This window comes from Salvelinus alpinus, chromosome 8 (assembly GCF_045679555.1).
Source record: "Salvelinus alpinus chromosome 8, SLU_Salpinus.1, whole genome shotgun sequence".
Taxonomy (NCBI): domain Eukaryota; kingdom Metazoa; phylum Chordata; class Actinopteri; order Salmoniformes; family Salmonidae; genus Salvelinus; species Salvelinus alpinus.
This window is the reverse complement of record NC_092093.1, coordinates 18,390,870-18,401,226: the sequence shown is the minus strand read 5'-3', so window position 1 is coordinate 18,401,226 and position 10,357 is coordinate 18,390,870.

Below are 10,357 nucleotides of genomic sequence, written 5' to 3'. Positions count from 1 at the left end.
CACCTTCCGTCAAAAGTGAGTAGAGAGCCCCTTAATGTCACTGTTCCATCAGGCTTTAGATCTGTCACTGTTCCATCAGGCTTTAGATCTGTCACTGTTCCATCAGGCTTTAGATCTGTCACTGTTCCATCAGGCTTTAGATCTGTCACTGTTCCATCAGGCTTTAGATCTGTCACTGTTGTGGACAGGGAGACTGTGAAAGACAAGGAGATATTTCAATTTTACTGTTACAAATACATCATATATACCAAGCTTAATATATTCTACTTTCTATGTTGTTGAGTTGCAAAATGCAAATGCATCTCAATATTTGAACAATGTCGCCGGAGGGGAAGCCTGCCGTTTTATGTGCTCCTAACCAACTGTGTTATTTAGTTTGTTTTTCGCTTTGTTTGTACCTTCTTTATTTCCTTATTTTGTACATAATGTTGCTTGTCCCGTCTCTTATGAGCGGAAATTTCTGGACATCAGAACAGTGATTACTCAACTCGAACAGGACAAAGATTTTTTCTTTAACGAGTCCGACGTGAAGGATATTCTGCTTTCTCGGGAACGGGCCCAAACTTGTCATTTGCGTGAAGAAAAGACGGAGAAAAATGGGGCGGAGGTCAGGCTGCCTTCTGAGAATTCATAGGCGAGTCAGTAAACCCCCACTGCCATCCGTTCTATTGGCCAACGTGTAATCATTGGAAAACAAAATGGATGATCTACGATCAAGATTATCCTACTAACGGGATATTAAAAACTAATATTTTATGTTTCACCGAGTCGTGGCTGAACGACGACACAGACAATATACAGCTGGCGGGATTTCCATGCATCGGCAGGACAGAGAAGCTACTTCTGGTAAGACGAGGGGCGGGGTGTGTGTCTATTTGTCAATAACAGCTGGTGTGCGATGTCTAATATTAAAGAAGTCTCGAGGTATTGCTCACCTGAGGTAGAGTAACTCATGATAAGCTGTAGACCACACTATCTACCAAGATTATTCATTGCCGTCTATTTAGCACCACAAACTGATGCGTGTACTAATACGGCACTCAACCAGCTGTATAAGGCTATAAACAAACAAGAAAATGCTAATCAAGAAAAGGCGCTTCTAGTGGCCACGGACTTTAATGCAGGCGAACTTAAATCTGTTTTACCTCATTTCTACCAGCATGTCACATGTGCAACCAGGGGGAAATAACTTATTTGGGCTGCAGGGGCAGTATTGAGTAACTTGGATGAAAGGTGCCCATTTCAAACGGCCTCGTACTCAATTCTTGCTCGTAGAATATGCATATTATTATTACTATTGGATAGAAAACACTCTCAAGTTTCTAAAACCGTTTGAATTATATCTGTGAGTAAAACAGAACTCATTTTGCAGCAAACTTCCTGTCAGAAAGTGAAAAATCTCAAATCGAGGCTCTGTTCCAGGCCCTCCCTATCATTTTGCTTGAGATTTATGACTATACATGCACTTCATACGCCTTCCACTAGATGTCAATAGGCAGTGAGAGAAGAAATGGAGTGTATAGCTTTAACTGAGGTCGAATAAGAGCTCCTGGCATGACACCAATTTCCTGTTTTCAGGAACACGCGAGGAGGAACCTGGGATTGCGTTCTGAAAATCTGTCGTTATAGACGTCAACTATCTCCGGCTTTGATTTTATTTGATAAATGTGACAATATCATCGTAAAGTATGTTTTTTCAATATAGTTTAATCAGATTATTGAAATTTTTTCGGGAGTTTTGCCGTGTTCCGTTCTCTGAGTTTGTTGACGATGGAGAGCTTCGCGCCACTTGGCAAGTGTGCTTGCTAAATCGAGAGGGAAAAAGGCCGTTCTAAAACCAAACAACGATTGTTCCCGACAAAGGACCCCTTGTACAACATTCTGATGGAAGATCATCAAAAGTAGGACCCATTTTATGATGCTATTTCATATATCTGTCGAACATGTGTACTATTAGTTTGCGCCCAGATTTTGGGCACTCTCTCGCTATAACTAAGCTGGATGTCGTAATGAAGTTATTTTTAGAATTCTAACACGGCGATTGCATTAAGAACTAGTGTATCTATCATTTCCTATACAACATGTATTTTTTAGTAACGTTTATGAATAGTTATTTGGTCAGAATAGTTGAGTGTCATAAAAATATCCGGACATTCTGGGAGAAAGATGCTACGTTAGCACAATGTATAACCACTGATTTCAGCTCTAAATATGCACATTTTCGAACAAAACATAAGTGTATGTATAACCTGATATTATAGGACTGTCATCTGATGAAGCTTATCAAGGTTAGTCAAAAATTATATATCTTTTGCTGGTTTGTTACGATCGCTAACTTTTGCTGCTGGTAAATGGCTTGTGTTTCTGGCTATTGTAGTAAGCTAATATAATGCTATATTGTGTTGTCGCTGTAAAACACTTAAGAAATCGGAAATATTGGCTGGAATCACAAGATGCCTGTCTTTCATTTGCTGTACACCATGTATTTTTCAGAAATGTTTTAACCTGTTTGGGGTGCAGCCCGACACCGGAACACTTATGACAACATCCAGCTCAAGTGCAGGGCGCGAAATTCAAAATCTAGTTTGTTAAAATATTTAACTTTCACACATTAACAAGTCCAATACAGCATATGAAAGGTAGACATCTTGTGAATCAAGCCAACATGTCCGATTTTTTAAATGTTTTACAGGGAAGACAAAATATGTAAATCTATTAGCTAACCACGTTAGCAAAAGACACCACTTTCTAACACCATCAGTTTTTTACTCCATCACCAGCTATCACTAATTCGACCAAATAAAGATATATATAGCCACTAACCAAGAAACAACTTCATAAGATGACAGTCTGATAACATATTTATTGTATAGCATATGTTTTTTTTGAAAAGTTTGCATATTTATGGTATAAATTACATAAATTACATTTCAGCTACAATCAGAAATTGGACCGAAAGCAGCCATAACATTTACAGACACCAACGTCAAATACCTAATTACTCCTCATAAAACATTTCTGAGAAATACATACTGTGCAGCAATTGAAAAACAGGATTGTTGTGATTCCAGACAATATTTCCGATTTATTAAATGTTTTACAGCGAAAACAAAATGTAGCGCTATATTAGCATAGCCAAATTAGCCAGACACACTTGGGCGCGCACGACCAATTGACATGCACGACAGATATATGAAATAACATTATAAATTGGGTCTTACTTTTGCTGATCTTTCATCAGAATGTTGATCAAGGTGTCCTTAGTCCAGATGAGTCGTTCTTTCCATTCAGAATGGCAACTTTCCCTCTTCATTTAGCATGGGTACTAGTCGAGTGGCACGAATCTCTCCAAAGTAAATAAATTCAGAGAACGGAACACGGCAAAACTCCCGAAAAAATTCAAATAATCTGATTAAACTATATTGAAAAAACATACATTACGATGATATGGTCTCATTTATCAACTAAAAACCGAGCCGGAGATTGTTCCCGTCCAAAACGGCAGCAAAACAGAACCCAATGTCACTCCCAAGTCGCGCGTTTCAGACTTCCGGAATTGGTCGGTCACGCCAAAGAAATAGCTATTATTCAACCTCTAAACAAGATGAACACAAAATTCCTTCTCTCACACCCTCTTGACACCCAGAGGAAGGCGTCTGAAGTGTCCGTAGGGTCCTACGTCAAATGACCATGTATAGGCATAACATTGAAGAGAGCAGAGATTTCTGACATTCTACTTCCTGGTCAGGGAAAGTGCTGCCAAATGACTTCTGTTCCACTCAGAGAAAAAATTAAAACGGTTTTAGAAACTAGAGACTGTTTTCTATCCAATAGTATTAATAATATGCATATTGTAAGAGCAAAAATTGATTAAGAGGCCGTTTGAAAATTGGCACATATTTTCCAGTTTTTCCAATACGCCCCCTGCATCCATAACAGGTTTTAAGATGCTTGCAGCCCAAAGAAGTTAACACCTTCACTGCCTTGTGATGTCAACCTTATCGTGTGGAAATATATAAAGCACCAGCATTTACGTTTCTGACTGCACTGGGACTTTAACCATGTTTTGAGGCTATATAGCCTGTTTGTTTACTAACATCAGGGTAATAAACCTTATATTTTGGGTTCTGATGGGGACAAAAACAGGTTGTAACTAGAAAGAGTACAGCAACGGACGGAAGTGACTTTTCTTAGCAGATTAGGAGATCATTTAAACTAACCCTTTTCCAAAACGTATCCTAATTCTCCTAACCTGCTATGTACGCTCTCCTAACCTGCTACGAAAAGTCATTTCCATCCATAGCTGTATACCATCTAGTAAAAACCCCAAAACAGTGTCTCTATGTCAACTCCCATAGAACCAGTACAGGCCACTGTTCCCACAATATCTTTGTGTTGTTTTCTACTTCTTTTGAAGGTGTGAAATGACCAGCTGTGTTATTTTAGGGTGAGATAAGATGTTGTGGTCAAAAGACAACCAATGAACATGACTTCTTTCTCTCTCTCTCTGCTCAGCCTCAGAAGAACGGAAGTGGTCTGAGCTGAAATAACCACTGAAAGAGAACCAGTTGCAGACATCGACATTCATATTCATTCTCATGTTTATATAGCTACATGTTCGGTTGCAGTTACAGTCACCTCTCTAACAATTGAAATCCCCTCCATTACCAAGGTGGGATATCAGCCTTTAGAGGAAATGGTTTGCATATTTAGTTTGTAAACGCATAACCATTGTCACGATGTGCGCTACTGGTTGAAGGCAAGTCAGGTGCAGGAGAGCAGAGATGGGTGATAATAGGCGCACTTTATTCATACCCAATGAAAACAGCAAATAACGGCCAAAGTACACGAACGGTACAAATAAACAAAACACACGGGCCAAACACAGACCCGGCGCAAACCAGCCTGATGCCAACTACACGTAACAAACAAACAATTCCACACAAGAACATGGGGGGAACAGAGGAATATATACACAATGTAATTAGGGAATATAAACCAGGTGTGCGGGGAACAAGACAAAACAAATGGAACAATGAAAAATGGAGCGGCGATGGCTAGAAGGCCGGTGAAGTCGACCGCCGAACGTCGCCCGAATCAAGGAGAGGAGTCGACTTCGGTGGAAGTCGTGACAACCATTCTCAGATCTATCCCTTTTTAGACCTTGTAGCTACTGTGGCAAACCTCTTCAAGGTTATGAGCGTTTGTCAGAAATTAAGTGGGAAACTGTCACCAAATTACCCCAGAATGAGAGTTCTTTCGAACAGGACAGTACCTGTGTGTTTTTTTCTCCGTCCTGGTTCACCCAGGTCGTAGGCAAGGTCAAGGATAGCAGGGTTCGGTACACGAATCGGGTTCTCGGTAGGTCCAGGTCCAAACGCCAACAGGTAAGTCCAAAACAGTCCAGCTCATACACGGTAAATCCAGCCAATATCTATTGTCTCTTTCTCTACGGTTCATAGATCCTTCCAGCCCTCTCTTCCTCTTCCTGGTTTTTCTTGACCCTTTATCTGTGTGTCGGCTCCACCTTCTGAGGTTTCCCCTTGCTTCTGGGACTTGTAGTTTTGTCAGTCTGCCATTTTGTGATCTGTAGTTCTGATCGGGGTGGCCATTTTAGTGATCGTGCAGAGCCCGTTTATTTGTTCTGCTCTCACATATCTGCCATTTATCGCTCGACCCCCTTCTTTGCCACACATCTCCCCCCCTAGATCCGACCCCCTAGGTCGGGCTACCGCAGCAAAATATGCGTGCATGCGGGATAACCCATTCACATTTCCCATTTCCTTCCCTGCTTTGTGTTTCAAGTCAAAGTGAAACGGTTGGAGACTCAAAAACCACCGCATCACCCGAGCGTTCTTCTCTTTAGCCCTATGCATCCAGGTGAGTGGGGCATGGTCACTGATGAGGGTGAAGTGGCGCCCCAGCAGGTATTATTTTAGGCTTTCTAGAGCCCACTTTACTGCCAGCGCCTCTTTCTCAACGACTGCGTAGTTGGTTTCCCGTGGTTCCAGCTTCCTGCTTAAAAACAGGATGGGGTGTTCCACCCCTTCTACCTCTTGGGATAGCACTGCTCCCAAGCTGACCTCTGAGGCATCCGTCTGAACCACAAACTCTTTCTCAAAGTCTGGTACCACCAGCACTGGATTACAGCAGAGAGCCTCCTGTAATGTCCTAAATGCTTTGGTGGCCCTTTCATCCCATTTGACCATGTTTGGCCCTCTGGCTCTAGTCATGTCGGTGAGTGGGGCGGCCACTGTGGCATAACTTGGGATGAACTTCCAGTAGTAACCGGTCAGCCCTAGGAAGGCTCGAACCTGCTTCTTATTTACTGGTTTCAGCCATTCTCTAATTGCCTCCACCTTCTTACGTTGGGGTTTGATTAACCTCTACTTCCCACGGTGTATCCCAGATACTCTGTTTCCCCTAACCCCACATAACACGTGGCAGGGTTCGCCGTGAGCCCTGCCTTTCTAAGGGCGTCTAACACCGCCTGTACCTGGGGTAAGTGGGATTCCCAATCAGGGCTGTAGATCCCCACGTCATCTAAATAAGCTGCGGCGTACGCTTGGTGCGGTTTTAAGACCTTGTCCATTAGCCGCTGAAAGGTGGCTGGGGCCCCGTGTAAGCCGAATGGCATGACGGTGTATTGAAACAAACCGTCAGGGGTTGCAAAGGCTGTCTTTTCTTTGGCCCTGGGGGTCAGAGGAATTTGCCAGTACCCTTTTGTCAGGTCCAGGGTCGTAATGTACCGAGCTTTACCAATTGTCTCCAGTAGTTCGTCTACTCGGGGCATGGGGTAGGCATCAAACTTGGAGATTCTGTACACCAAACCCTTTTTCATAATGAAGTGGGGGAAACTTTTAGGCCTCATCCCATCATTTATGGGAGTACCATCAACGACCTGCACGTCTGCTCTGGCTTGCTGCAGGGTTGGATCCTGGTTTTGGGCCGTCCCGAAATTAGTCAAGGACCCTGCCAGGTCTGCTGGTTTCTAGATCGTCATCCTCTGGATTCAGATCGACCCCAGCCCCACTAGTACCAGGCTGTTCGTTGTCAACGAGGTTTGCCACTTCATCCTCATCATCCCCTACTAGCACCTGTGGGGTTGGCCCCTGGGAGACCTCTTTTCTTGGCTTTGGTTGAAGGCCCCATGCTTCTTCCTGCTTGGTCAGGGTTGTTGGCTTCTCAAATATGCCATTCTTTTGGCCTAACTTCGCAAAGTTAGGAAAGTATCTACCCAATATTACATCATATGGCATCTTTGGGACCACGCCGACCTCACAATCCAGCAGACCGTCCTCTGTTTGTATGCTCACTAAGGCTGTGGGGTACAGACGGGTATCCCCATGAATGCATGTAACACTGATATCCTGACTTGTATCCAGTTTATGAGTTGGCACTAGGTTTGCAACGACCAGGGTTAGCATACTGCCGGAATCCAGCAGTGCTTCAACCTCTTTCCCTTCAACCGTCACCCTGCACATATGTTTGTTTCTTGATCTTTCAAGTACAGTGGTTACAACAGGACATGCATACCACATATCATCTTCTTTTTCACCCGAGGTTACATTGCATTGGCTCTTCTTTAATAGGGCAGTAGGCTGCAATATGTCCTGGTCGATTACAATTGTAACAGATAATAGGGGTTTGGGGGGGAGACCCCCTCGACCCCCGGTCCCGGTTTCCGTTTTTTCCCTTAGTGTCTCGGCCTGATTCTGATTCTTTCCTCATGCCCCCCCGCTGCTCTCTTCCCCCTCCACCTGTTGGGACAGTCTTACCCTGTCCGCTGGTTCGCCCAGGCCTGGGAAATGGGAATCTTTCGTCCTGTGCCTGCTCAGCTGTTCCTGCCGTACAATACCGCTCAACCAGGCCCACGAGATGGTCGACGGAAAGTACCTCGTTCTGGCCAACCCATCGTCGTACTTCTTGGGGTAGACCTCGCTGAAACTGGTTGAGTACGATGGTCTGGACAATCTCGGCGGAGGAACGGGTCTCCGGTCGCAACCATTTCCGTGCCAGGTGAATCAAGTCGAACATCTGTGTTCGGGGAGGTTGTCCAGATCGGTAGGACCACTGGTGGAGCGGTGTGCCCTCACGGTATCGGTCACTCCCAGTCTAGCCAGAATCTCTCCCTTTAGTTTATCGTAATCCTGTGCATCTTTCAACTCCAGGTCGAAATACGCTTTTTGAGCGTCCCCTGCCAGGTATGGTGCCAGAAGCCCTGCCCATTCTTCTTTCGGCCACTTCTCCCTCTCTGCAGTCCTTTCGAAGGTGGTAAGATGTGCTTCCACATCATCCTGTGCTGTCATTCTTTGAAGAAAATGATTGGCCCGCCTCTGGGTATTTGCAGCTGGTAATTGAGCCCCAATTTGGTCCGCTAGCCCCTTTAGGCCTTCTCTTAACTCCCGGTGTTTCTCAGGGTTCGGTACACGAATCGGGTTCTCGGTAGGTCCAGGTCCAAACGCCAACAGGTAAGTCCAAAACAGTCCAGCTCATACACGGTAAATCCAGCCAATATCTATTGTGTCTTTCTCTACGGTTCATAGATCCTTCCAACCCTCTCTTCCTCTTCCTGGTTTTTCTTGACCCTTTATCCGTGTGTCAGCTGGTGGCAAAACAACATGACAACATGGTGGCAACACAACATGGTAGCAACACAACATGACAACATGGTGGCAAAACAACATGGTAGCAACACAACATGACAACATGGTAGCAACACAACATGACAACATGGTGGCAAAACAACATGGTAGCAACTCAACATGACAACATGGTGGCAAAACAACATGGTAGCAACACAACATGACAACATGGTGGCAAAACAACATGGTAACACCACAACATGACAACATGGTGGCAAAACAACATGGTAGCAACACAACATGACAACATGGTGGCAAAACAACATGGTAGCAACACAACATGACAACATGGTAGCAACACAACATGACAACATGGTAGCACCACAACATGACAACATGGTGGCAAAACAACATGGTAGCAACACAACATGACAACATGGTGGCAAAACAACATGGTAGCAACACAACATGACAACATGGTGGCAAAACAACATGGTAGCAACACAACATGACAACATGGTGGCAAAACAACAAGGTAGCAACTCAACATGACAACATGGTGGCAAAACAACATGGTAGCAACTCAACATGACAACATGGTGGCAAAACAACATGGTAGCAACACAACATGACAACATGGTGGCAAAACAACATGGTAGCAACACAACATGACAACATGGTGGCAAAACAACATGGTAGCAACACAACATGACAACATGGTAGCAACACAACATGGTAGCACCACAAAACATGGTATAAGCATTTTTGTGCACAGACAACAACACAAAGGGCAAGAAGGTAGAGACAACAATACATCACGCAAAGCAGCCACAACTGCTCTCCTCTCTCCTTTGCTCTCCTTTGCTCTCCTTTGCTCTCCTTTGCTCTCCTCTCCTCTCCTCTCGCCTCCTCTCCTCTCCTCTCTCCTACTCTCTCTTATACTCTGTTCTACTCTCCTTTCCTCTCTTCTCTACTCTCTGCTCCTCTCTCCTCCTCTACTCTCCTCTCTCCTCATCTCTTATCTCTCCTCCTCTACTCTCCTCTCTCTCCCTCTTCTCCTCTACTCTCCTCTTCTCTCCACTTTCCTCTAATCTCCTCTACTCTACTCTCCTCTCTCCTCTTCTCTCCGCTCTCCTCTCCCCTCTCCTCTACTCTTCTCTCTACTCTCCTCTTCTCTCTTCTCTCTAATTATCTCCTCTACACTCCTCTCTCCTCTACTATCCTTTCTCCTCTACTCTCCTCTACTTTCTCCTCCTCTCTCTCCTCTCCCTCCTCCTCTCTCCTTTACTCTCCTCTCTCCTCTACTCTCCTCTCTCTGCTCTCATCTATCCTCTCTCCTCTACTCTCCTCTCTCCTTTGCTCTCTTCTCTCCTCTACTCTCTCCTCTACTCTCCTCTGCTCTATCCTCTCTCCACAACTCTCCTCTCTCCTCTACTCTCCTCTATCCTCTACTCTCCTCTATCCTCTACTCTCCTCTCTCATCTCCTCTCTCCTACTCTACTCTCCCCTCTCCTCCATTCTCCTCTCGATTCTCCTCTCCTCTCCTCTGCTTTCCTCTCTCTCCTCTTCCATCCTGTCTCCTCTGTCACCTACTCTCCTCTACTCTCCTCTCTCCTCTACTCTCCTCTCTCCTCTACTCTCCTCTCTCCTCTACTCTCCTCTCTCCTCTCTTCTCTACTCTCCTCTCTCCTACTCTACTCTCTCCTCTCCTCCATTCTCCACTCTATTCTCCTCTCCCCTCTTCTCTCCTCTCTCCTCTCTCTCCCTCTCTC